Source organism: Loxodonta africana, chromosome 23, assembly GCF_030014295.1.
Source record: "Loxodonta africana isolate mLoxAfr1 chromosome 23, mLoxAfr1.hap2, whole genome shotgun sequence".
Classification (NCBI taxonomy): Eukaryota; Metazoa; Chordata; class Mammalia; order Proboscidea; family Elephantidae; genus Loxodonta; species Loxodonta africana.
In genome coordinates this window covers 17,777,984-17,805,983 of record NC_087364.1, presented here as the reverse complement: position 1 = coordinate 17,805,983, position 28,000 = coordinate 17,777,984, and the positions used below count along the sequence as shown (strand labels likewise).

Genomic DNA, 28,000 nt, shown 5'->3' with positions numbered 1-28,000 from the left:
GAGTCGGAGGCGACTCCGTGGCAATTTGTTCTCAGCACTAGCACAATATTTTTAAGGCCGCCGAGGCCTGCTACCAGGGCAAATAAATTACCAGTGAAGCTGGAGAAAAGACATGCCAAACTGGTGAGCTGGGGAAAAAAAATGCACGAGAGACAAACTTCAGGATGCCTCCCATACTGAATGTTCGGAATGCTCAGAGGTTTGTTCACAGCAGCCTTTTGTCTGCCAAGGAACACCTGACAGGTGAGTTTCTGTGACACCTGGGAGTTTGCAGCTGCTGGGCACAGCTCCGTGTGGAGGGGTTCACCCCCTCCTTCCCACTGACGAGTCCTGGATGGTACAGCAGCTCCCAAGAGCCTATAAAGACCAATGGGCTACGGACGCAGCCCAGAGCCAAGGAAAGCCGCCCAGGTTCAGGAGAGAACAGACTGCAGACACGCTAGCCCGCAATTACCAAGGGGAATTAGGCAAGCAGTTGCAAGCCTCTGCCTCTGGAACTCTGTTCTTTTATAGGCTTAATTTGTTCTCCTGAGGCTAAATTGCTAATGTGTAGCTACAATTCTACACAGGAACACAGTTAGGGGAGTTTAACGTTCATGCCATTAAGTGTTGAAGTGTATAAAGTGGCCCTCTCTGCTGGGAGTGGTTCCTGAATCCAATGAGCTCATCCGCAGGTGACCATTCACAGGACCAGGTGGGAGGGCATCGCTGGCACCTGGCATTTGTCAGGTAGGACTCACCGTAAAAAAGCCTCTTCCCTCTTGTTTGTTCCACTAAAACCCATTGCAGTCGAGTCGATTCTGACTCGCAGCAACCCTACAAGAGAGTAGAACTGCCCCATAGTGTTTCCAAGGCTGTCATCTTTACAGGAGCAGGCTGCTACATCTTTTTCCCGTGGGGCGACTGGTGGGTTCGAACCGCCTGCCTTTCGGTTAGCAGCCGCGTGCTTAACGACTATGCCACCAGGACTCCTTGGCGCCTCTAAAACTTACCCAAGATTCCTTCCGCAGGCGTTGAGATCATTTTCATCTGTTTGAAACACTCCCAACTGGCTACATGTAAACTCTGAAAGACGAAGACACACCAGCACTGGGAAGCAAGCAGAAATGAGCTACACAATCACCCCAGGCTACAACCAATCTACACACTCCCTTTGTCAGCTGCCGCTGTCTCTGTGTAGCACGTACTGGTTGTTGTTAGGTGCTGTCTAGTCGATTCCGACTCATAGTGACCCCACGTGACAGAACAGAACTTCCCTAGCCCTGGTGGCATAGTGGTTAAGAGGTCGGCTGCTAACCGAATGGTCGCAGTTTGAATCCACCAGCTGCTCCTCGGAAACCCTATGGGGCAGTTCTACTCTGTCCGATAGGGTGGCTGTGAGTCAGAATCGACTTGATGGCAACAGGCTCAATTTTCTTTATAGGATTTCCTAGGCTATAATCTTGACGGAGGAGCCCTGGCGGCACAATCATTAAGCCCTTGGCAGCCTGCTAACTGACAGGTTACATGATTACATAACCGCCAAACCACTGAGAATCATGGCCCAACCAAGTTGACACATACTTTGAGGGGGACACAATTCAATCCATGACAGTACTCAAAACAGCCTTTTTAAATTATACGAAGGTATTATATGGCTTAAAAATATTATATGGCTTTAAAAAATAAAAGGAACCCCAATATCTGATCTTTGCATCTACACTAATTCAGACAGTGGAAGACTTGAGGGTTGTCTAGAATATTAATACTATTAAACACGAAAACAAAAGGAGAAAAGTGTAAAAGCATAACTAAAAATGACCAGGTCCTAAACGACTGATTTTTACGTACACGTCTCAGTGTCTGCAGAGCTAACACCCCAAGTCCTTTGCAATGGGTGTACACTGGAGGGAGCGGGGAGGAGGGGGTGGTGGCAGTGACTATATCCGCTCTTAATCTCAACATATGTCCTTTAGATGCTAGGAAGGTCATAAATAACAGATCTGCTACACTAAGAATGCCCTCTTGTAAAAATAAAAGCCCATCACATGTCATGGGTCACTCCATCTGCTGGCTTTTTTATCTCTGTTTGGCTCTTGGGTCAAATGCAGCAGTTTTCACTTTCATTTGGAAAATGAAACGCTCTTGCGGCACCTGCCCTGCCACAAGGCCCTCTTTTCCCATGTCTTCCGCTCCTAACGCGGGTGGAAAAGGAATGTCAAGGCCTGTGCCCCCTTCCAAGAGGCCTGGGAACTCACAGAGCCCGTCCTGGGTTCTGCCAATCTCTGTATACACTGAATGGAAATGTTTGTTTTCCATGACCCATTTTGTCTCTAAAGAAAGGTGATCAGAGCATAATTTCAAGCGCATTTTTTCTTCTCTGCTCTTCGCCTCCAACCTGGTTATTATTAAGCAGCCACTCTTCCTGCCTTTTAACTTACATTTCTGTCAGCTGACCATCATCCACACTTCTTTGTTGACTTTTATGGGTAAAATGCCCCTCCAAAACCCTTCTTCACAGAAAGGGTCAGTGGGAAATGTCACCGAGAAGGATACCGGGTGGCCGGCGGCTGGGTGGTGCCCAGTTCCCAGAGACCCTTCCCACAGCTGCGTCCTCAGAACGGTGCGCTGCCAGACCTCCTGACCTGACTCCGTGAAGCCTGGTGGACACACGCCCCCAGCCAGGCCTCTCGGACCAGGCAGGCGGGAGCAGAGCCAGGGCCCACATCCCAGACTCTCTGTCTGCACTCTCTACTGCGCACACACTCACACACACACCCTGTTAGGAACTGTGGGCCACAGAAAAAGGCCTGGCTGCGCTCGCTGCCCTAGTTGCTTGTTGTTGTTGTGTGGTGCCATTGAGTCGGTTCTGACTCATAGCAGCCCCACGTGAAAAGCCAGAACCTGTGTAAGGCAGAAACCTATCAGAGGAGGAAAACTCAAGTATTTTCCAGGAAAACGAGTGATAGAGAAGTGGTAAGACTGCATCTTGTCAAAGATGGAAAACTTTCAAGACCTGGAAAAACAAGACCGTTCCGTCGAGTTTCACCTCTCAGTCTCACTATACTAAAAATGCAATCATTGTTTATCTGAGATTCAGATTTCACGGGGCACCCTATATTTTTATCCGCTAAATCTGGCAACCCTAGCTTAGTGTCGACTCAGGGATCAACACCTCGTACCCACTCCCCATCTTCCTTGAGCCCAGAAGAGAAGAGGTGGCAAGAGTTTGGCTTTCTCTCTAGTTGGCACGATTGTAAAGAAATGGGGTTCTCAGCCAAATGCTTACATTATCACTGGATCTGCACAACCCCCAGGGAATTAAGCTCCATAAGCTGGGCAAGAACTTTGATACCCAGTAAGGGCACGTGTAGGCATTCAACCAACATGTGTTCAATGAATGAATGATGAATGAATGAACGCTATACCCCTCGAAGAACTTGTTTTGAAATTTGAAATCTTATATAATAACTGCCAATGAAAGTCTAGGGCAAATTGTAACATTCCACAGCACTCATCAGAGTAGCTAACATTCTTTACTTTTTAACCAGCTTGTCATCTGAGGAATACTTGTAGTACAAATCACAGGCATCTGCAACTGAGTCAAAACCAAACAAAGGAACAAAAACACCTGCCTTTCCACATGACGAAGCACATGGCAAGATTCACATAAAGGACAGGGAGAAGAAAGGCAATGTCTCCCTAACACAAACCAAAACCCACTGCCGTCGAGTTGATCCCGACTCATAACAACCCTACATAGGACAGAGCAGAACTACCCCATAGGGTAGTAATCTTTACGGAAGCAGACTGCCACAGCTTTCTACCCCCGTGCAGCTGGTGGCTTCGAACTGCCAAACTTTCTGTTAGCAGCCACGCACCTAACCACTGTGCCACCAGGGGTCCTTTACCGCCTCCCAGACTAAAGCAAATCCAGTTCAAAAGTCCTTTTTTTCTGCGCCCCTTTGTGTAACTATTGTAACTATCCTTCAGTTAAAAAAAAAAAAAAAAAAAATTTTTTTTTTTACAGGAGGTTTTAAGCAAACAAACATCTAAGAACACCACGATTTTCTTATTTATACAGAAAAGTGTTATTCAACCCTGTGCCAATTCCCCTTGATCTGTGTTGGAAGAAATCTCAGGGATAACTATAAAACAATAAACTTCAAAAAAAAAAAAAAAAAAGATCCATGTTTTAAAAAGAGAGTACCACATATACGACCCACGATAAATCCCCCATATACTTGAATTTTTTTTAAAAAAACCTGAATTTGCCTTGCAGCTGTGAACTTTCCATTTACAAACAGATAGAGCCTAAATAAAGTGAAAGCTGTGTTTAACTTTTGGACATGCCATTATTTGGCATTAGAGAACCACCCCCCACACACACTCCCTTCCCTAAACTGTTAGGTATTTTTATTATGGAGTTAAAAGAGTTCAGATGAAAGTTAGTTTGTGTACAAATTAAACAGAAGGTTTTGCAGACCAATGCCTGAAAAGTTTAAATTCCCAATGTAGTCTATACTCCCAGTACTATTTTTTTTTTTTTCAAACTTGGCCCAAAGCAATCTACTCCTGTCAGCTGGGGGACATTGGTGTCAGCTCTGGCCACCCTCCACTGGCTTGCAACTTCCAAGGAAGAATCCATGAGCCTTACGGCCCTCCCTGATTCAGAGCTGAAGAAACATTTTAATGTATTAATTTTCAGCAAACATCATTAATGCTCAATGTCGTCTACTTGTTGTTGTTGTTAGGTGCCATTGAGTCAGTTGTGACTCACAGTGACCCCATGTGACATAGCAGAACTGCCCCCTGGGGTTTCCTAAGTTGTAATCTCTATGGAAGCAGATTGTTGGGTCTTTTCTCCTGTAGAGCTGCTGGATGGGTTCGAACCACCAACCGAGAGCTTAACCATTGCACCACCAGGGCTCTTCAATGTTGCCTAGTGCTCCTGTGTATTTCACGCATCAGAGCATGAACTCACAGGGCTAGCAGAGTCATCGAGAAATGCAATGCTTTCCGCAGGCAGAAAGGACCACATAACTAAAACTGGAGACCACTCACTTGCATTACATTCATTGCTTCTTTGGCCACAATTCCTCCTATTTTCTAAAGGCTGACACCAACAATGCCAGTTTCAAATCAAACCTATACTTCGCAGAACCACAGAGAGTTACGGGTATGTGGGAGGGAGGTGGGGTGTCCTGGCGGTCTGCTGCACTTAGGTTTTTGATGGTTTGCCTTATCTGCTCACCTGCTAAGGGACCTTGTTGTTGTTAGGTGCCGTCAGTTGACTTCGACTCATGGTGACCCTATGTGACAGAGTATAAGTGTCCCATACGGTTTCCTAGGCTGTAATCTTTACGGGAGCAGATGGCCAGGTCTTCCTCCCAAGGAGCAGCTGTGTGGGTTCAAACTGCCAACCTTTCGGTTAGCAGCCCAGCACTTAACCACTGCACCACCAGGGCATCTCTAGCCCCATTAATAAGTAATGAAAGAATAAGGAAGAACATCAAAAAAGAAATTAATATGTATCACCCAACTATCGCGCTAAGTACTTATCAGCCATTCTCTCAGTTCTTGAGCACGCTGGGAGCTAGCATACCAAGGCTGGGCAGGGGAGTGCTTCGAGCAGGTCCATGCATCCCGGTCAGCACCACAGCCAAACCCTGAACTCAGGTCTGCCAGGCACCATCACGCTGCACCTCCCACCCCCATCCCAGCAGCTCTAGTTCAGAGGACCCTCTCCTGGGCTTGCTACCTTCATTGCTGTTTTTTTTTAATTACCTAAATGTAAATGATAACGTGAAACACTACAAAATACGTTATCAAGAGTGAAACACCAGGTGGGTCCTGGCACAATGACTCCTAAGAGAAAGGTGGTGAGAAGGGCCGTTCTGCTATCCGCGAAATGGTGACGACCAAAGAGGACACCACCAACACGCACTAGCGCATCCATGGAGCAGGGGCTCCAAGATGCGTGCCCCTCGGGCACTCCAGGAGATGTGGAAATTTGCCATGAAGGAGATGGGAACGCCGATGTGCACGATGACAGCAGGCTCGGCAGAGCTGCCTGGCCCAAAGGAATAAGCAATGTCCCATACTGTATCTGTGTTTGGTTGTCCAGAAAACGTCATCAGGATGAAGATTTACCCAACACACTCTATACATCCGTTACCTATGTATCTGGCACCACTTTCCAAAACCTACAGTCAATGTGGGTGGAAACTAACAGCTGGTTATTAAATACAAATAAAATTACAAACCTGCAAAAGAAAAAATGAAGAGTGAAGTGCCAGGGCAGTTCTAGGACTCAAATAAAATTCCATAAGAAGGCAATGACTCTCCTTCACTGTAGTCTGAAGGCTAAAGGTACAAGTAACTACCGTGACAGTCAAGATGGGTGGCTGGCTCGCCGTCCCTGCCTCCTCCCTGTAGCTACCTCTCTTGGGCTGGCGTTACTCCTGACAGTGTCTCTGGCTTTTCTCCACGGCTCCCGGCAGTGGCCTGGCTGGACGCCAGCTCTGACTCTATCCTCCCACGCAACTGGGTCAGGGTCAGCTGAAGGGGGGCCACAGATTCAACAGGCTCCCACTGATGCGGACCATCGCACAAGCTGGCGACACCCACCTCAGCCGGCAGGGAGTGGGAGAGGCCATGAAGGAAGCTGGGTCCCAGCATAGGAAACAAGGGCTGGGGGGCAGGCAGAACTGCAGAGCGGGGTGCCCCCAGGGACGAGGCTCTGCATGGTGGCAACCAAGGGGGCACGCAGTGAAAAGGGGCATGCCTTGGAGAGTACAGAGAAATCCACCAAGATGCAGCTCCAACTGGGGGTGCCTGAGTCAAACAAGAGTCCTGTGGCACAGTGGTTAAACGCCTGGCTGCTAACTGAAAGGTCAGCAATTTGAACCCACCAAACACTCCTTGGGAGAGAGATGTGGCAGTTGACTTCAGCAAAGATTATAGCCTAGGGAACCCTCTGGGCAGCTCTACTCTGTCCTGTAGGGTCACTATGAGTTGGAATTGACTCAGCAGCAAAGGGTTTTTATTTAAGTCAGACAAAACAGCCCTGGTGGCACAATGGTTAAGCACTCGGCTGCTAACCAAAAGGTCAGCAGTTCAAACTCACCAGTGACTCTATGGAGAAAAAGACCTGGCAATCTGCTCCTGTAAAGATTACAGCCTAGAAAACTCTATGGGGCAGTTCTACTCTGTCACTGGGATTGGTACGCGTCAAAATCGACTCGACAGCACCCAACAAGTCGGACAAGAGGGCTGTGTCAATCCTGGGGCTCCACCATGACCAAGAGAACGCAAACAAGATGACCCTGATGGGCTTCGCCCTGCCCCGTTTTGAAATGCCAAGCCACCCATATTCAGAGCGCTCCAAGAACATAAGAAACTAATATCCCTGGTCAAACTTGGTCTACCCCAGCCACATGTCCTACCTTTGGTAGAGCTGACAAAGCAAGCTTTGTGAGACAGCTCGTCCCATGACGGCATTTCAAAAAGATGAGTGATAACCCGCAAGTCCTCTGGCTCCCAGGGGCCACGTGACTGTCTAGAATGAATTCCTCTCTAGTCCATTTCCACAGTCAGCCAATACTCCCTCCAGTTCTACGAATCTGTACTGGCTGTGGAAGTACTATTTGCTTTTTGTTTATTCTCAACCATTTTTAAGTCCCTACAAAGCTTCTTGAGCCCTGGTGGTGCAATGGTTAAGCACTCAGCTGCTAACCAAATGGTCAGCAGTCCAAACCCAGCAGCCACTCCGTGGGAGAACCATGTGGCAGTCCGCTTCTGTAAAGGTTACAGCCTTGGAAACCCTATGGGGTAGTTCTACTCTGTCCTACAGGGTTGCTCGCTATGAGGTAGAATTGACTCGACAGCAACGGGTTTGGCCAAGCGCTTCTTAGCTCTAGAACTGACTGTTAAGTCTGTGGTTCGCCTTGCCGTCGCTTTCTTCCTCTTGGTCTTTCCAGCCTGGGCAGCCCCAAATCTTTTCATCAACCCACTTAGCAGCTATCCTCCACCCCCAAATGAAAAGCTACGGCTTCTTTTGGGACCTGCAAGCTAGTAATGTCCCCTCATCTGTAACACAATCCTCATCAGATTTCTGTGCAGAGAGCAGATACCGAAAGCATTTGAACTTGAGCTGCACAAAGGGAGCCTCTTTTTCTGCAAACTTGAAGATTTGCCGTCTTTTGTTCTCCTGCGAACCTGAGATGAACTCGATGGCACAGCTGAGTGTGCACTGCTCCGTACAAGGGCGTGTTATTTTTATATACACACGTCTGCAGTCATAAACGAATGCTCTGTCGTCGGCAAGATCGTGTCTGCTAAGGCAAATCTAAAAACCTTGGGCAAAACGTCCTGAAGGGGGGGTCTCTAAAGTTTCAGGACCAATGAAGAGATGTTGGATGTCCTGTCGTGGCGTGAGTTCTCCCCAGCATCCACAGATGGCTGAGGGCTAGAGAGGGAGCGCCTTGGGGCAGCAAGCAATATGGACCAGAAACCATCTGTCCTACATTGTTATTTTCTTGCTGAAAAGGACACTAGTGAACCAGTTGTAGTTCAGTCAACTCCAACTCAGGCGTCAGACAGAACTGTGCTCTAAAGGGTTTTTGATGCTTGCTTTTTCAGAAGTAGATTGCCAGGTCTTTCTCCTGAGGTGCCTCTGGGCAGACTCGAACTGTCAACCTTTCGGCTAGCAGCTGAGCATGTTAAAGTGGCTGGGCAAGAGGAGACAAAGGAGGTGAAGTTTTGGCTCTAAATCTTTACAAGGAGCCTTGCTGGCACAATGGCTAAGCATTCGGCTGCTAACTGGACGGCTGGCATTGGAACCCAGCAGCCCCTCCCAGGAGACAGGGAAGGCAGTCTGCTGCTGTGAGGATTACAGCCCTCGGGCAGCCCTGTCTCACAGGGTCACCGTAAGTAAGAATCAACTCACGGCAATGGGTCGACGGGTTAAAGAGCTTTAATGAGCCCTGGAACACAATGGTTAATCGCTCGGCTGCTAACTGTAAAGTTGATGGTTCGAACGCACCCAGCAGCTCCGTGAGAGAAAGACCTGGTGAGAGAAAGACCTGTACAGATTACGGCCTAGAAAACCCCATGGGGCAGTTCTACTCTGTCACATGCGGTAGCTATGTGTTGGAATCAACTCGATGGCACCCAACAACAACAAATCTTTAAAGCCATGTTCCGAGCCCAGGACCCCAACACCATGCCCCCACCCTTTTTGAAACATATGCTAGGTCTTACCTCTCCTTTGTGTTCAGACGATCTGCAAATACATATGGAGAACGTGCCTAGCGCTGGGTAGCAGAGCCTTCTCCTCTATGGGCGATTCTCACACCTTGAAACATGTCTCAATGTCCTCACCCGGCTGACTCACTGAGCAATCAAGAGCTGTCTCCCTCGCTAACTGACTTTTCTCCTCTGGCGTAAGGCAGTGAGTGCTATAAGGCCGTGATTATTCACAGGCCCAACTGCAAAAGTTCCACCTGGGTGGTGTGCTGTTAATCTTAACAGCACTGGTGAGGCAAATAATAACACGCAAGTTGACAGAAAAGTGCAGAAAAGGTGATTATACACTGCTATGCTTTTTTTTATGCTCTACATGCCTGCCAGAGGCACCATAAGTTAAATCTGATTGTCCCAAAGAAACAATGCCATGACAGCATTTCATAAAGTGATACCTGCATAATGCAACATCCAAAAGCTGCCAGAGGGCATACAATAAACTGAGTCCCCCTCCGTGTCCCGATCCCACCATCCCCGCCACCATCCAGAGCCCCTCCCTAGAAAATCCACTTTCAACCCAGTTTTTTACAAAGGGAATCATGAATTTCAGATTTTGGAGAAAAATTTAAATGATATTTCTACATGCTATTTGGAGTCTCTGGGTGGTGCAAGCATTGAACACGCTTGGGGGCTAAGTGAAAGGTTAGAGGTTCAAGTCCACCCAGAGGCACCTCAGAAGAAAGACCTGGTGATCTACTTCCAAAACCTCAGCCACTGAGAACTCTGTGGGGCCCAGATCTGCTCTGACCCGCATGGGGTCGCCACAAGTCAGAGCCGACTTAAAGGTAACTGGAGGAAAAATATTATTTAATACAAAGTTTTCTAGTGAATATATGAATTAGTGAAACAGGCATATAGCAAAAATATAAATCACATACGACTGAATTTAATAACACTCTGTCTACATTGCTTCTCTAATTTCTTTGCCTGAGAAGGTAAAAAATATCATTGAGATCAAGGAATTCCAAAGGGCTTCTGGACATTTTCAGACATTCACATTCAAATACCTGGACCACTCTGAAATGTTTTTGAGAAACTGCTCTGCTTTGCCTTTCTCTTTATCTTACCTTCAATGTCCCTATATTACTAAATATATAAAGCTTTTCCCTGAATGATGGTCAAACACAGCCAAGTTGTTTCCTGAATATTCAAAGCCCAGGCTCTCTGCCTCAGCCCCAAGCCCGGCACATTTAAAAGGCTAGAGGTGGGTCCGGACCATGACAGGGCACCCCTCTTTACCTTTAGACACCCCTTTATAAAACTTCTTAGGATATTTTTATTATTTTTAGTGACAATTTTGAAATGGAATAAGATCGTTGTTTCTGGGTGCCATCAAATCAATTCTGATGCGAAGCCACCCCAGGTGACAGAGCAGAACTGCCCCATTAGGATTTCCTAGGCTGTAATCTTTATAGAAGCAGATCACCAGGGGTCTCTCTCCCATGGAGCCACTGGGCTGGGTAGGTTTGAACCGCCAATCTTTCAGTTGGTAGCCCAGTGCTTAACCATTGACCCGCCAGGGCTCCTTTCATAAAACCTTTTAAGAATCAAACATAAGTAAAAGCAAGGAGGCTTAAACACCTGAGTACACACCCAAACGTGGCATCCCTGTAGATAAATTGTGTTTGTTCGCTGCTGTCCAGTCAGTCCGGACTCATGACGACCCCATGCACGATGGAAAGAAACACTGCCCGGTCCTGTGCCATCTCCACGGCTGCTTACGGATCTGACCGTTGTGATACACAGACTTTTCACTGGCTGAATTTTGGAAGCAGATTGCCAGGCCTTTATTCCTAGTCCATCTTAGTCTGGAAGCTCTGCTGAAACCTGTTCAGCATCATATCAACACGCAAGCCTCCACTGACAGATGGGCAATGCCTGCACATGAGGTGCACTGGCCAGGAATCGAACTCAGGTCTCCCGCATGAAAGGCGAGTATTCTACCGCTAAACCACCATTGCTCCTTGGTAGACAAACAGTGCCCTGGCTTAGAGGTCTTCCTGGCAAGGGACCCAAGGGCCTCTCTCCTCCTGCCCACCCAGGGGCCCCAGCTCTGACACCTCAATGCCTGCTCCTGACTGTACCCCCAGGCCTCTTCTTCCCTCTCTTCCCCTTAATTAGAAAGCTCCTGAAATCCACCTTTTCTATTAAGAATTTCCTGATGTGGAGAGAACAAGTAGCAACCTCTCCTTAGCTGACCTCAGTGCACGCCCTCCCCTTGGAAGGAATCACTTTGCATATTAATTAAAACTTACTCCTACACCAGCGTCGGGGGCTTTTTGCTTGGGAGAAACAATTAATTGTACATCTTATCAGTCAGTAATATGTGTTACATATTACTAAAAAAAAAAAGATGGTCGTAAGTACAGTTCATTGTAACTCGAATACGTCCTAAGTTGGGACTACCTGTACATTAATTGCTAAGCTCTCAACACAGGTCTCCAAAGTGTGGAATATTACTGCCCTCGTTTTCCACAGGAAGAAACCAAGGCGCAGAGGTGCAGAGGGTCCTGCACACAGAGACCTAGTTATTTAAATCATGTGTGTTTTTACATTTTCCTGTCTCCTCCCTTGCTGCCAGGCCAACTCTCACCATTGTTTGGAGCCCCACCTCTGCAGTCTCATTTACCGCTTCCGTTTGGAAACCCTGGTGGCATAGTGGTTAAGTACTAGAGCTGCTAACCAAAGGGTCGGCAGTTCGAATCCACCAGGCGCTCCTTGGAAACTCTATGGGGCAGTTCTACTCTGTCCTATAGGGTCGCTATGAGTCAGAATTAACTCGACGGCACTGGGTTTTGGATCTGCTGTTTGTCCCCTGTGGAAACACATCACCAGACTTGTCAGAAATGAGCACAGGGACTATGCATGGGTACCCATTCTGTTCCCCGCCCCTCCAAAAGACACTAAGAATAAATGAGCTAGATGACTGCAATTTCTTCCTTTCAGGTGGAGAAACATTATTTTGAGCTTCTATTTTATACCAAAGGAGCTCTGGTGCTGCAATGGTTAGGCGCCGGGCTACTAACCAAAAGGTTGGTGGTTCAAACTCATCCAAGGATGGAGCAGGAGAAAGACCTGGCGATCTGCTCCTATAAAAACTTCAACCAAGAAAACCCTATGGGGCAGTTCTACTCTGTAACATGGGGTCGCTATCAGTCAGGATGGACTCAGAGCAGCCAGCAGCAGACCTAGGACTGTGAAGGTCATGGCCCTCAGGCCACAGAATACTAAAGGAGCCCAGGCCCAAAGAGCCCTGGTAGCACAGGGGTTAAGTGCTTGGCAGCTCACGGAAAGGCTGGCGGTTCTAACCCACCAGCGGCTCCGGGGAGAAAGATGTGGCAGTCTGCCTTTGCAAAGATTTACAGCCTGGGAAACCCTATGTGGCAGTCCTACTCTGGAGTATCGACTCGATGGCAATAAACCAAAAAAACCCAAAACCAAACCCACTGCTGTCGAGTCAATTCCAACTCAGCGACCATAGGTTGGGTTTTATGCCTGTGCCCACATGGCAGAAAGACCTGCATAATAAAGCGAGCCATAAAGTTCTCCTAACAATGCAGTCTAGCAAGAAGGGCAACTCTAGAAGGGAAGAGAACTAACATTTCTGAGTTACTACTCACTTGACTGGGGGCACAACTACTTGCTCCCACAAAGCATCAGTGTCGAGTAACTGCCCCGCTCCTCAATCCTTGCTCCCAGTGCCTCTCAGGGCAAAATGAAACTCCCTTTCTTCACACACCTGTACACTGGAAAGAGACCCCCGCTAGAGCATCTGGGGGTCAGTGCCAACGGCACCCCATCACCAGTTGCCATGGAGTCAATTCCAACTCATGGCCACCCCATGTGTGTCAGAGAACTGTGCTCCATAGGATTTTCAACGGCTCATTTTTCAGAAGATCACTGGGCCCTTTTTCCAAGGTGCCTCTGCGTGGACTTGAACCTCCAACTTTTTGATTAGCAGCTGAGTGTGTTGACTATAACTGTCCTCCAACCAAAGGCCATCCTGGGTAACTCAGCAAGATCTCCCTTAAAGACCCAGAGCACAGGACAGCTAGTGGGAAGCCAGGAGCAACAGGCAGGCGAGAGGCATTTGTGCGGGACCTTGTCTCCTCCCCTCGCCACTGCCCCCATTCAAAACTGCCCAAGAAATCTAAGACGGCGCTGCCTGGGCCTGGACTCACCAGCTCACAGACCCGAGAGATATCCTTCACTAATTAGATCTGAATTTCTAATGCAAAGTACATCTGGCAACTTTTCTAAAATTCTGATTGTATCAGACTCTGAGACCAGCAAGAGAGTTTCCTCAGTTCAGTGTCATCACTCAGAGTGAATGAATGCTCTTGCCTAGTGTCTCCCAAGGCTGCCTCTAGAGAAGAAGCAAGCGGAAAAAGTCTACCAACAAAAGTTAAAAAAAAAAAAAAACTAGTTGCTAAAAATTTGAGCATATGAATTTATGGGGGAATTATTACGCTCTTATACCTACAAACTATCCTTTATTCTAAATAATACATATACGTAAAACAGCATAAAATCAAGTTCTTGACGATTCTTCTCAAATACAAACAATGGTGGCGATAATATTTCTTACAGATGAATTTTTAAAAGACTGTAAATTGAGTACTCTGAATGGCGCAGTGGTTAAACACTCAGCTGCTAACCAAAAGGTCGGTGGTTTGAACCCAAAAGCCACTCCAGGGAAGAAAAATGTGGCAGTCTGCTTCCGTAAAGATTACGGCCTTGAAAACCTTATGGGGCAGTTCTACTATGTCCTATATGGTCACTCACTATGAATTGGAATCAGCTCGACGGCAATGGGTTTTTGATGACATTTTTACAATAAATTTATTTTTATTGAGAAGCATAGTAAAAAAGAGATGCTCACCAGGAAAAAGGGCAAGTATTGGTACATTGTTTCAATAAAGGTGGACAATTTATCTTGTTCTAGTTCTCTGTTATGTCACTGTGCCCTTGTTTGGTACAATCAATTCTCGTGACTTACGATTGTTTTAGGAATTACATACAGAGACTTGTTATTTAAAAATATTTATTTTCTAAGAGGGGGGACTTTCAAACACTTCATAAGCAAACAAGATTTAAATTTATATAAAATCCCGTCAACCTTTTGAAGAGCTACCTAATGCCATGACTCTTACTGCTAAGGTTACATGTTCAACACTGTTAGATTTTAGCCCACCAGACCTGAATCCAAAAATTCGCATTTCCGTGAGGGCAGTTTTTTCTCCCTCTTCTTCCCTGGCTCTCAACTGGCTCCTTTCTCAAAGGACACTGAATAAAATAAACTCAATAAAAATCAAACCACAGAAATTAATAGATTAGACTCACACACAGTCTGACCAGGCCACCTTCAAAACACCTATGTGTCAGGCAAACTGAAGACAGAGAGAGCCTGTCATCAACAGACCACACTGTGTCATCCAAACAGGTCTTGCCCACTGAGCCTATTAACATTCTTGGGGATGAGCACAAAGAATAATGCCCACCTCAGTCAAAAACCCTCAAATCACCCAGAAACAAACAGACAAAAACCTCCACTCCCTGATTTTCTTTGCTCAAACCGGTCCTTACAGAGAACTGCTCCCACCCCTGCTGCCAGCCGGCTTGAACTTCAGCCATACTAATGGAATGCCATGCAAGGGGCAGTCTGCTTGCCCACGCCAAGCAGCATTTCTCAAGCTGCAGGTCATCACCAGGATTTTTTTTTTTTTTTAATGAAAGAGAAAAGAACAAAAATTACCAGAGTATACCACAAGTAGTAAGAATAAGTATGATTTCATGAAAACTTTCCTTTTAATTTATAAATAAATATGCATATATAAGGAGTGTGTAAGGAACCCTGGTAGCGCAATGGTTACGTGCTTGTCTGCAAACTGAAAGGTCGGAGGTTCGAACCCACCTAGTCACTCTATGAAAGGAAGACCTGCTAATCTGCTCCTGTAAAGATTACAGCCTAGGAAGCCCTGTGGGGAGATTCTACTCTGTCACAAGGGGTCGCTGTGAGTTGGAATTGACTTCAGGGCACCTAAGAATGACAACATGTGTATATATTTGATCACAATGGAAAATTTACTTCTCGCTGTAGAATGTGGTTCACAGGTTTGGAAGCTGCCATCCATGGAACACAAGTTTGTTGGAACCACAAGCCCCATCCCAAACACAGCCCAAGAAGAAGCTTCCAGAACATGGTGCCAACAGCACCGTGGAAAGGCAGCAAATCGGGCCTTGGAAACCTAGGAGGACGTGTCTGACTGAAGGAGAGATGGAGCTGATGATACCAGCGAGCAGCATCATCAGCTCTAAAGTGGTATCCATTCTTCCTACACTAAATCCCTGAGATCCGGGACACTTCAAACGCTAACGCACAGTGTAAGTAAAGACGAGCTGCTGCGTTTTAAAGAATTTTGTATGTCCGAAATCAGAATGACACACAGCCAGCATATCTTGGTAGAAGAAGAAACAAGGTCCTGGTGCTCAAAAATGAGAAATCCTGGGCATCGGGCAGAAACTGCCAACAACAGGACAGGACAAGCCAGCCCAACGGCACGCTGGCTACAGTCGGGTAAGGAGAGCAAGCTGTAATTTGACCAACCAACCTGGGAAAAACATAACATCCTGATACTCTGCTTTCAACAGGGCTGGCTTAGTCCACAAATTAAAGATCAAGCCTCGCATTCGCAGCATGATTTGCTGACCAAAGTGCAAAATAAACCCCAAATAGAGACGCCAGGACAGGATTACAATAGAAATATAAAATAATTTGTTGTTCCTTCCACCTGCCAAAATGTCCCTACTTAGCCCAAAGCCGTTCCTCCGGTAAAAATACTGCTGTTTTTCTAATGATAAAAATATTCAGCAAATATTTATCGAGCACAATTTTAGGTGCTGCCCATGTAGCAGTGAGCAAAACAAAGTCCAACTTTAAGTCTCTTCCTGTGCAAAATACATATATCGCATTAAGATAACACTGAATATGGAAAATTCACCCAGATTTTTTTTTTTTTCACTTTTAACATTCAAGTTTTCCCATAAAGTCAAATGTTCGTTGAAAACACCAGTGTTTTTGGCTCCATAGCATTCTGTCATGACAGAGACACTGTAAGACATCACCAAATGCTTTGTTCCTGTCGATGGGTGCCACTGAGTCATCTTCCACTCCCAACAACCCCACGTGACAGCAGAAACACCCCATAGGACTTCCCAGGCCGTAACCTTTACGGGAGCAGACCGCCAGGTCTTTCTCCGACAGAGCCACTGGGTGGGTTCGAACCAGCAACCTTTTGGTTAGCCGCTGAGTGCTTAACCATTGCACCATCAGGGCTCCTTTCCAAATGCTTACCAAGATAAAAACACAGAAGAGAGACGCAGTTAAGCGTAACATGTTAGATCTAGATTTAACATCTTTAATAAAAGGAAAGAAAAATACAGTCTTACCAAACTTGGAGCCCCACCGCCAACAGTGGTGTGTATTAGCACAGCCACTCCTACACCGTTCACCTCCTCCAGGTCTACACTGTGATTCTGGCTTTATAAGCCCCACTCCCCTCTTTGATCCAAGGGAACATTGTCTGCACAGAACAATAAGTTTTAATTTCAATTTCCCTTCTTTTCAGGAAAGGAAATGTTTGCACTTCAAAGGACTGCTTTGAAGAGTGGCCCTCCAGTGCTGGCTGTGCAGGTTAGGAGATGCGTGGGCCCAGCAGGTGGGCAAGCGCTGGCTGGGCGGCTGCCCGCTGAAGTCACTCTCAAGGCCAGCTCCTTCAAGGAGAGGGTCTGGGGCAGGGGAAGAAAAAACAAACACATGAAAAAATACTGCAGGCTTTTGATCAGGGCCTTCAGAAGCCCTTTTTCACACATCACATAGGGAAACTGAGGCACAAATGATGGGAAGCCACAGACAATGCAATAATAGCTTCTAAGACAAAAAGTACGCTGGAAACCAGACTCATGGAGCATAGACCCGTCCCGGGCCTGGTAAAAGCGGAGCCGTTCTCAGTTATTTCTGGGAATGACGAAGGAGATAGCCCAGATAAGTCTAATACCCTTATTAAGTCTAAAAAAAAAAAAAAACTAGTTACCATCATATCAATTCTGACACATGGGGACCCCCTATGTGTCAGAGTACAACTGCGTTCAGTAGGGTTTGTTTTTTGTTGTTGAGAATAGGGTTTTCAACGGCTGGTTTTTCAAAAGGACATCGCCAGGCCTTTCTTCTGAGGTGCCTCTTGGTGGACATGAACTTCCGGCCTTTTGGCTAGTAGTTGACAGCTTAACTGTTTGCACCACCCAGGCTATTTAATAAAGTAGAAGTCCCTGGTGCTGCAAACAGTTAATGGACTCAGCTGTTACTCAAAAGGCTGGCGGTTTAAATCTACCCGGAGGTGCCTCAGAAGACAGGTCTGGTCATCTGCTACGGAAAGGTCACAGCCTTGCAAACCGTACAGAGCAGTTCTACTCTGCACACATGGGGTGGCCAGGAGTCAGCATCGACTCAACAGCAACTAACAAGCCACAGCAGCAAAGGCTCAACCAAGAGGCCAAGGCTACTCCCCTCGTCTCACGCCATCTCCCACCCTTACCCCCCGCTAAGTCTAGGAAGCAAGTGGCACACAGCAGACAAGAGAGGGCCTGTAACGCTTCATTTCAAGTCTTGAACAAGTTCTGGATATTTATGACGATCTAAGCCCTTCCCTGCCCCAAGGATATATGACAAAAGATTAGTTTTCCTACCCAGGTGGGCACCTACCCAAATGGTGGGCAGAGGTGATGAATGAAAAAGTCAGCTCAGGAGAGGGAGCCAGCTCCTCCCTCCAGCCCGAGGACTCGCATGCAGAGCTCTTGGCTGTGTGCCTGTTCGCAGCTGGGGGGGACAGCTCTGGGCGGCCAGGGCTCCCTGAGCTGAAGGAGAGGCTTCCAACCACCTTTCAGCAAGCCCTTCACCTGGCCGAGCGCTAAGCCTTTGGGGTGGAATTATGAATGGTTTTTATTTTAAAATCGAATTTTTAACAGTGAGCATTCTAACTCTTAGAAACACTTTTTCCTTTGGATTATGAGGTAGAAAATTAAAAGTACGGTTCTTTGGAAAAATCTCCCTAAAAAGAAAACAAATAAAAATGGCTGTAAAGGGCATTATTCGGACAACTAAAAGTTGAACATGGACTGTGGACTAGAGAACGATGTTGTGTCAATGTTAGATTTCCTGATTTTAGTATTTTCTGGTATCACTGTGGTTATATCAGGAACTGTCCTCGTGCTTAGAAAATAAACACTTTGGTATGCTGAAGTGAAGAAAGGGACATGATGTCTTCAATGAGCAAACAGTTCAGAAAAAATGCACGTGTGCATATGTGCATATATGTGTGTACGTGAGTGGGCATGTATATACGAGTATACGTGCACGTGTACATGTATATAAATGTGTGTAAATACGTGTACGGGTGTGTGTGTAGGTGTGTATATGCATATATATAGAGACAGAGAGAGAATGATAAAAAAGGGCAACTGGTGGATTTGAGAATAAGACACACGGGAGTGAGTTCCTTGTACTACTCCTGCAACTTTTCTTTGTATTTAAAATGTTATCCAAAAAAGTTGAAAAGAAAGAAAGGCAGGGAGGAAGGGGTGGGGGGAGCGAGGAAAGGGTGGGGAGAGAGCGTTTGCCCTAACTGTGAGACCAACGTTCCAGAGCTTCTGAGGACAGTTCCGGCCTGCACTGCGCGGATGCGCCCTGTCTCCGCAGGCGAGGAGGCGTCCCCTGCGTGGCAGTGGACACACAGCTGGCTTAAGCAGCTCCGCGGTGACCATCCAGGGAAAGCACTCTCAAATCAATTCAGAGTGCACAGGGCTCCTTGCTGTGCGCCTGTGGCTTGGACAGCTCCTAACACTTTTTCAGGGTGCCAAACGGTGGTGCAAACGGTTAACGTGCTTGGTTGCTAATTGAAGTGTTGGCGGTTCGAGCCCACCCAGAGGCACCTTGGTAGAAAGGTCTGATATAATCTACTTCTGAACGGTCAGTCACCGAAAGCCCTGTAGAGCACAGTTCTACTCTGACACACACGGGGTCGCCATGAGTCAGAGCCGACTCAACGGCAACTGGCGAGCAGTGTAATCCAAGGAAGGGGATGTTCCTCCCACTCACCACATTGGAGAAACAGGCAGATTAAAGATCTGCAGGCAGCATTACTGCTGCCACTGGTCCTAAGAAGCAAGGGTGGAGTACAGAGAAGGAAGCCGACTTTTCCCTATAAACACAGTCTCTGGTTCCCACCAGACCTCCTGCATGGGGTTCTCCCCACGCCATTCAGGGAGTGGAGCGCAGGATGACTGGAGTTGTCGAGTAAATAGAGCAGCACCCCCGCCCCACCCAGGGTCCTGGCAGGAAATCCCATGTCCAGCTAGGCTTAGGGGATGTGAACATGAATGACTGACCCAGAAGGAATGCAACCGAGCCTGTCACACGCCAGCTCCCAGGGTCTGGCCACTTCCCAGCTTGGCACACCCTGAGACACCCGGGGAACCAGCTGTGCTGAGTGGGGGTCCGGCTGCTGGCGCTCAGGGAGGGAAGGTCTGAGCTCAAAGACAGCAAAGAGAAACCAGGGCGAACAGGGGAAGAAAGTGGGGGTGCCAGAAAGCAGCGGAGTGGCCAGCTGCAGTGCCCCAGTACTCAGAAACACAGAATGGAACGGTGACCAAGGGTCTTCTGTCTGTGTGCTGGCGCCGCCCGGGGCACATGGCTTGCCAAAACATGGCTGGCACAGGCTGAAAGTTCACAGTCCCAGTACTTACTCTGCCACTTAGGAACTTCCTGTGTGCCTACGGGCAACGTGCTGAGCTTCGCTGTGATTCCTCCTCACTTAATACTATCAACCTCACCAGGCCAGTGAGGATCAAAGGAAAGTACGTAGGAAGTGCCCAAGTACATGGTGAGTACTAAAGAAGTGCTTGCTATTATCGATATAAAAGGGCAGAGATGGTTCAATGGTAGAACCCTCACCTTCCATGCAGGAGACCCAGGTTCAATTCCCAGACAATGCACCTTATGCCCAGCCACCACCTGTCAGTCTGTGGAGGCTTGTGTGTTGCTATGACGCTGAACAGGTTTCAGCAGAGCTTTCAGACGAAGAGGGACTAGGAAGAAAGGCCTGGCGACCTACTTCCAAAAATCAGCCATTGAAACCCTTATGGATCATAGTGGTCCCCCAACCCATCATGGGGATGGTGCAGGACTGGGCAGCATTTCCTTCTGTGGTACATGGGATCGCCAGGCATCAGGGGCCAACTCGACCACAGCTAATAACATTATTGTTATTACACAGCCCCAGGGTCTCTCTCTTCTTTCCTATTTGGTGTAACAGACTTTGATTAATGGTATCTGGTAGGCCGATAAGAAGATACAGAGAAATAGGACCTTTCCAAGCCAACCTTAACAGATAACCCCAAGCATGTTTATAGGTAGAATGACGAGTTAAAACAGTCTGATGAACTAACGAAACATAAGGTGCTGTTGGTTTTCCTTTCCCTTCTAGTGTTTGTTGCTTTCTCTCCTCACTGCTATCACCAGATGACGTGTCCCTCACCCTGCAAGAGGCTAGGTGAGTCTACATTTACCACCTGAAGGGAGGACTGAAATAAGGTGGAAAACAGAGCTAGCCCTGAAGAAGTGTCAGGAATTGGAGGAGAAAATGGAATGTGCGGCTAATCGCCTCCATGAAAAACTGCCTCCTTTGCCATGAGACCAGGAAACCTAGATGGTACCCAGCTACCATTACTGAATATTTTGATCAAAGATTCTATAGACAAATCCTGATCAAAAAGGGGGGAAATGGAGAACAAAATTTCTAATTCTCATGGAATCCAGACTTCCTGGAGCCATGAAGGTTGGATGGACCCCTGAAACTACTGTCCTGAGAAAATTTTTAAACCTTAAACTAAAAATATCCCCTATAGTCTTCTTAATATCATATAATAGTTTAGCTTCTCTAGTAAAAAAAAAAACATCTGCCTTGAACATTATGCTATTTTGAGAACTATCTATATGGGATCCAATTGACAACAGTGACTTGAAGGATTAGATAGGAAGTTTGGAGGACAGTGAGTTTATGTTAATGGGGGAAGAACAACCCAGATAAGGATGAGAGGAATGGCTGCACAATCCAAAGAATGTAATCAATGTCACTGAATGATACATGTAGAAACTACTGAATTGGTATACACCAACTTTTGCTGTGTATATTCTCAACAACAACAACAAAATAAATTCAAGAAAAAAGAAAAGAAATAGCTCTAAGTCTTATGCTTTGGTTTTTCCAAAACTCAAGATCCTCAGGGTAATTTGCACAAAATGTTTGGGGGTCAGAATGACTATGACCGGGTCAGACAGCCCTCAGACACACACACACACACACACACACATACCCCTCACTCATACATACACACACAAGCAACGGAAAGAAAGAGGCTGTGTGTTCTGCATCCCAGACTTGTCAGTTACCATCAAGGTGAGTCCAACTCATGGCAACCCCATGTGTGTAGAGCAGAACTGCTCCATACGCTTTCCAAGGCTGTGACTTTGGGAGGCAGATCACCACTCCTGTCTTCCGAGATGCCTCTGGGTGGGTTCGAACCACCAACCTTTCAGCTCGTAGTCGAGTGCTTAACCATTTGGGCCACCCAGGGACTCCTCCAGACTTACTGTTGTTGTTGCTATTGTATTTAGGTGTTGTTGAGTCTGTTTCAACTCACAGTGACCAGAGTAGAGCTGCCCCATAGGGTGTTCTGCCTATAATCTTCACAGAAGCAGATAGCCCGGTCTTTTTCCTGTGGAGCTGCTGGGTGGGTTCAAACCACCCACCTTTTGGTTAGCAGCTGAGGGCTTAACTAGTGCACCATCACGGTGCCTTAGTAGTCAAACCCAAGATAAGTGTGTGGATCTGAGGAAACTGCCCCCCATTTTCCAGGGGACACCTAGATCCTAGACAGTGACTGGCTGCCAGGTATGCCCCGGCACTTAGAACCAAACTGACCCCAGAAGCTATTGTTTCCTCCCCCACAGTGGCCACAGAATGACCTGGATGATCACCCCACACTGCATTTGCCCCTGTTACTGACATGCAATCCCAAAGAAAGGTGACTGGATATTGTCTTAACACCCTGGCAGAATGGGGTATCAAAATAAAGTTGGTATGAAAATTATTTTTCTCCCGTGCCTGAGTCAAGGAACTGAGATTTCTTTCCAGTATAGCAGTTAACGTTAAACACTAGTGAGTAACGTGGATTCTCATTTAAGTCCTCTCAATCCCGTAAGGTTTGGAGCCCTGGTGGCACAGTGGTTAAGAGTTCAGCTGTTAACCAAAGGGTTGGCAGTTCTAACCCACGAGCCGCTCCTTGGAAACCCTATGGGGCAGTTGTACTCTGTCTTATAGGGTTGCTATGAGTTTGAATTGATTGGACAGTAACGGGTTCTTTTTTTTTTTTTAAACTAGTAGTCAGTAACTAGTTTCCATCTAGTTGATTCTGACCCACGATGACCTCACGTGTGTCAGAGTAGAACTGTGTTCCATATGGTTTTCAATAGCCGATTTTTTAAACGTAGATCACCAGGCCTTTCTCCCAAGACGTCTCTGGGTAGATGCAAACCACCAACCTTTCAGTTAGCAGTCGAGTCAACCTGACAGCAACTGGATTTACTAGAGGAAGGGTCATTCTTTCTCCCACCCCCAAGTAAATCCACCAAGCCGCAGCCTTTAAAGAATTCTCTGAGCTTGATTTCTGATTTCCAGAAATCGGAGAGAATCACCAGGCTTCTTACATACTCCAGACATCACTACCAGAATGGTAGGCTGGTAACAAAAAAATAAATAAACCCAAACCCGCTGCCGTTTTGTCAACTCCAGCCCACAGTAACCCTACAGGGCTGTACATCTTCGCAGAAGCAGACTGCCACATCTCTCCCCCGTGGAGCAAGCGGCTGGGGGTCTGAACCACCACCGTTTCAGTTAGCAGCAAAGTGCCAACAGGGCTCCTCTAGGCTGGTAACAGATGGAACTTATTTCATGAGAGAAATCTGAATGTAAGGATTTGGTACTTTCCCTGTTTCAAAGAATATTATGTATGGGCTTCATGTTTATTAGCTTCATTTATGGTGAGGCGGAGAGAGACCCACTTCCCCAGTCTACACATGGAGCAAGTATATACCTAGTTCAGAGAGTCAGATGGCCTTCTGGAGGCAGCCTGCAGAGAAAGAGGCAAAGCAGAACTCCAGAAGCCACAAGTGGCTCCCTTCCCAGTGTTGGTCCTACCTTTCCCTTACCTTCTAAAAGGGGCAGTCATCGTTTCAGGAAAACTCGCCTCCAATGCAGGAGACTCAGGTTTCATTCCCAGCCAATGCACCTCACGTGCAGCCACCACCTGTCAGTGGAGGCTCGCATGTTGCTATGATGCTGAACAGGTTTCAGCAGGGTTTCCAGGCTCAGACAGATGAGGAGGAAAGGCCTGGTGATCAACTGCCTAAACTCAGCCAATGAAGACCCTATGGATGCCAACAGCATAATCTACAACTGATCACTGGGACCCCTACAACCGATCACGGGGACGGCACGGGACCAGAAGTGTTAAGTTGGGTTGTGCATGGGGTCGCCAGCAGACACTTAAACTTAGTCACGTGCCTATAACTCCAAGTTTGTACAATTTGTTCACCAAATGTACCATCTGGTGGTCCCCATTGTTAATGACAATGACCAAAGGGGAAAAAAAACTAAAGAAAGCCAGCTGGGTGTGGCTGGATGGGTGACCTTTATTCCAGAATGTATTCCAAAGTCCAGAAACATCTTGCCCACAGCCACTGTTACCAGGATGAAGGAATCCTGACCAAAAGGGTCAGGGGAAAAGCTTCCCCCGCTGCTCTGCGAATGTTACATATCTGAACGAATGTCTTAGGCATATAATGAAGATATCTAGTAGTTCACCAAACCATTTTACCAATTTGCCACCTGTCCTTCTCGCAGGTTCACAGGCAGTCCCATGCACTCCATCCCCTTTAACAAATTATGGCTCGCTTTGAACAACTACAAAGGTAGTTATCTTCAAGGCTAATCTGGAGTTGTGTGTGGGAGGGGGCTCGAGAGGAATGGTTATGGAGAAAGAGAAAGAAAGGCCTCCAAATTTTGCCACAGGCTGATAATTTGTCAGAAAAACTAAAAAAATCAGTTGCCATGGAGTTGACCCTGATTCATGGTGACCCTGTGTGTGTCAGAGTAGAACTGGGTTTTTAGTGGTTGATTTTTCAGAAGTAGACTGCCAGGCCTTTCTCCCGAGGCACTTCTAGGTGGACTGGAACCACCAACAGTTTAGTTAGCAGCCGAGCACATTAAACCACTGCATCACCCAGGGACCCCTGCCAGGAAAAACTCTCTAACCAGAAGAAGAGACTTAAAATTTGCGGGGTGGACAGGGTCTTGGTCTGGGATGCCACGTCACTAGGTACAAGCTGAATGGCCAAAGGTCCATAAGATCCCTGCAAGCCCACTGCCAGCTGCCTAGTGGAGTGTGGCAGGGCAGTGCAGAGGGCCCATGGGCACCAAAGGAGACTGAGGAGATGCCCAGGTGCGGTACGAGGAGCCAAGACAGCTAGGTGAATGAGAAGGAGGCCCCCCACCCTGAGGCAGGTGGCTGCAATACAGTCACCCCTCTGAGAAGCGGGCCAAGACAGGACTTTGTCCAGCCCTGTCCCTTTAAGATGTGAGTGTCTAAAAAATTCACTTACTGCCTTTAAAAAAAAAAAAAAAGTCCTTCCTCCACCAAACATGCTCTTCCCTTGGCCTTCCCCATCTCGTTAACATAGCAACTCCCACTGGACTTGGAATCCTATCTGACTTCCTTCTCTGCCACCTCACATCAAATTCACTGGCAAATTCTATTGGTTCTACTTTTAAAATACATCCAGAATTCACGTCCACCAAAATTACTGCCAATCACCTCCTAATTAGCCTCCAGGCTTCTCATTCATCCCTCCACACCAACCTACTATCCACTCGGCAGCAAAAGTGATCAATGAAGAGCATGTTGGAATTTCCTTCCGGTGGTTCCCCTTCACACTCCAGTCAAAGCTGCGTCCTGATGACTTACAGAAACAATGACGTAAAAGGACAGGGGAAGAGAGAGCCCCCAGGTCATACCTGAAGCTCCTGCTTGGAGTGATGCAAGGGCCAGAAAAGAACATCAAGAGGCCCAGATACGCTGAGGCTTAGAGGAAATGCGCTGCTCCATCACAAGAAGAACTTACAATTCCTGTTTCAAATCCCTCCCTAGAATTAACAAGAGCAACACCTCCAAATGGATGGCTAATAAAGAAGAGGAACTAATTTAATTGGACATAACACTGTCCCCCCAACTTAATTACCTATTTTTTTACGAGCCTTGCTTAAAAAAAAATAAAAAGCCTACAGGCTGAAATAATCGATAAATACGTATTTAATTCCACCAAGAATTGGAAGGTACTACCAAATATAATTAATGTGTCTTAGAATTCGATCGCACTGAGGCCAGCGATCTTGTTTCTCAAGCCCTGTTTTTCCCTACAGCAAATAATTCTATGCTTAACAGCACGCATGTGGCACTGGGATCCAGACTCAGGCAACTGAGCACATTGGTGATCTCTATTTACTAAGCCCTGTCCTGTTTGGATACTTAACTCCTTTGATACCTCTTGAATTTCATCGTTAATGATTAAACATGACCCCAACGTGCCAAATCTTTAAAACTATTTTAATCCATTGTCGACCTTTTCCCCCACTAAGTTTCCATTCTGTCGGGTGACTTAAAACAAGGCAGTTTGTTTTAATGACAAAAGGGTGTGTTCATATAAAAATAATAATTTCCACTGAGACCAACTAAAAATATCAGGGGGAATAAATGTATCACGGTTTCCTATTATGTGAACCAAACATAAAAGGCAAGAAACGTTAAGATAAATGGCAAATAAGTTATAACTCAAGTCAAACACAATTAGGAAATTCAGCCAAAGGTTATTAGCTCTATTAGTCAACTTTTAGTTGAGAAGATTTTTAGGGAAATAACACTGAGGGCTGAAATCACCAGCCGAGGCTCCTCCTGTATTTAAGTCTGAAATAAAACCAACTCCAAGCTACATGCAAGCATGACCGAATGTACTGGGAAGTGTAGGTTTTTTGTTGTTGTTTCCAAAAGGCACAAGTCTGGCTATCCTAATCATACAAGTCAAACACCGCTCCTATCTGGTTCCCACAGTTACAGTGAAAAGAGGAAGGAGCCAACATAGTACATAAGCTGTAGTAATACTGTACTACAAAGATCAACGCTACTCTGCACACACAGGCTTTGGAATGACTCGGTCAGCCTGCGCTCGGAAGTTTTCTACTATGCAGGATGCAACACACCGAGAATAGGTTGTCTTTATAAAGCCGGAAGAGCTTCCTCCCACTCCAAACCATCTGGAAGGCTTAAAGAACACGGCCTTTTCGGGCCACATCGGGTCATAAGGAAGCCCACCAACGGGGACTTCTCTGAAGTAACCCTGGGGACCCAGAAAAGAGGTGTAGGAGGACAGGGGCGCGCCTTGGGGTCTGAGGACCACGGGAGGCGGGCGCCAAGGTCCCCGGACCCGCCACTTGCCTCGGGACCACCCTCCCGGCCGCCGGGCGGGCTCCGGACCCGCTCTGATGACACATCCCCGGGCCTCGTGGCGGGGCGGGGTGCTGTGCCCCGCGCCATGTAAGGGAAGCTCTCCTCCGCCGCCCGCCGGGCTTCAGAGACTGCGGGCCGCCCCTGGTGCCGCCCCCTGCCCACCCGGCCACTCCGTGTGCCCCGGAAACCAGCGGCGCTGGCATCCCCGAGAGGCGGGCCGCCCACGCTTACTCACTCGGTGTTGCATCATGCACCACACCGCGCCTTCAAAAACCCAAGATGGACTCCGAGGGAGGCGACAGCCGCGTGGGCACCGGCCCCGCGCGCACCCTGAGCCCGCCCCTGCCCGCCACCCTCCCGCGGGCCCCCAGGAGGCGACGTCCCCGGCGCGGGACCCTCGCCGCTCCTCGCCGCGGCCCCACGCGGCGCCGGGTCCTCCCAAGGTGACCCTAGCCGGGGACGCTGCGCGGGCGCCGGCGGGGACGGGGCACTCACCGAGTCGGTGGGACGCGCGGAGGACCACGGGCGACAGAGGGACAGCTGGACGGGCGGACGGACGGACGCTCGGATGGACACGCGGATGGCCGAGCGCGCTGCTCCGCGGGCAGGAGTGGAAGGTGCGGTTAGCGGATGTCCGCTGCCTGCGCGCCCTGCGACCGCGCCCGCTCGGCAGTTGGCCGGCCGCTCACACCTGCCGGCGCCGAGTGAATGAAGCGCGGGAAGCCGAGCCGGGGCCTGTTTCTTCAAGCTCGCGCCGCCGGGCGCCCGCGCCCCCTCCCCGCCCCGTGCCCGCCCCCCTGGCCCGGCAGCCGGCCGCGCGGCGCGCTCATTGGTGCCCGGCTGTGACGCGCCGAGCGGCCGGCTCCGGCTGGGGCGGTGGGCGCGGGGCTGGCTGCGGGGTGGGCGGGGCGGGCAGCGGGGTGGGCGGGGCAGGCTGCGGGGTGGGCGGGGCGGGCACCTCCGCGCCCCAGCGCCCCTCTACCTGGGATTCCCCCTCCTGGGCGGTGCCTCCCTAGACTGTCGCAAGCGCCCCGCCCCCGTT

General features: G+C 48.0%; 1 protein-coding gene and 1 pseudogene across 5 annotated transcripts in view; one reads left to right on the top strand and one right to left on the bottom strand.

Moving 5' to 3' along the window:
- SLC7A1 (solute carrier family 7 member 1) overlaps positions 1 to 27,567 on the bottom strand; it is a 93,380-nt gene extending 65,813 nt beyond the window's left edge. For 3 of the 5 annotated variants that reach the window (XM_064275293.1, XM_064275292.1, XM_064275291.1), the window contains exon 1: positions 27,454 to 27,567. The gene's annotated coding sequence lies outside the window, so the exon portion shown is untranslated. The remainder of the gene's footprint in view (positions 1 to 27,453) is intronic. The other 2 variants (XM_064275297.1, XM_064275294.1) reach the window with 2 other exon arrangements.
- Positions 165 to 6,544, top strand: LOC100669771 (large ribosomal subunit protein eL31-like; annotated as a pseudogene).
- Positions 27,568 to 28,000: the final 433 nt, after the last annotated feature.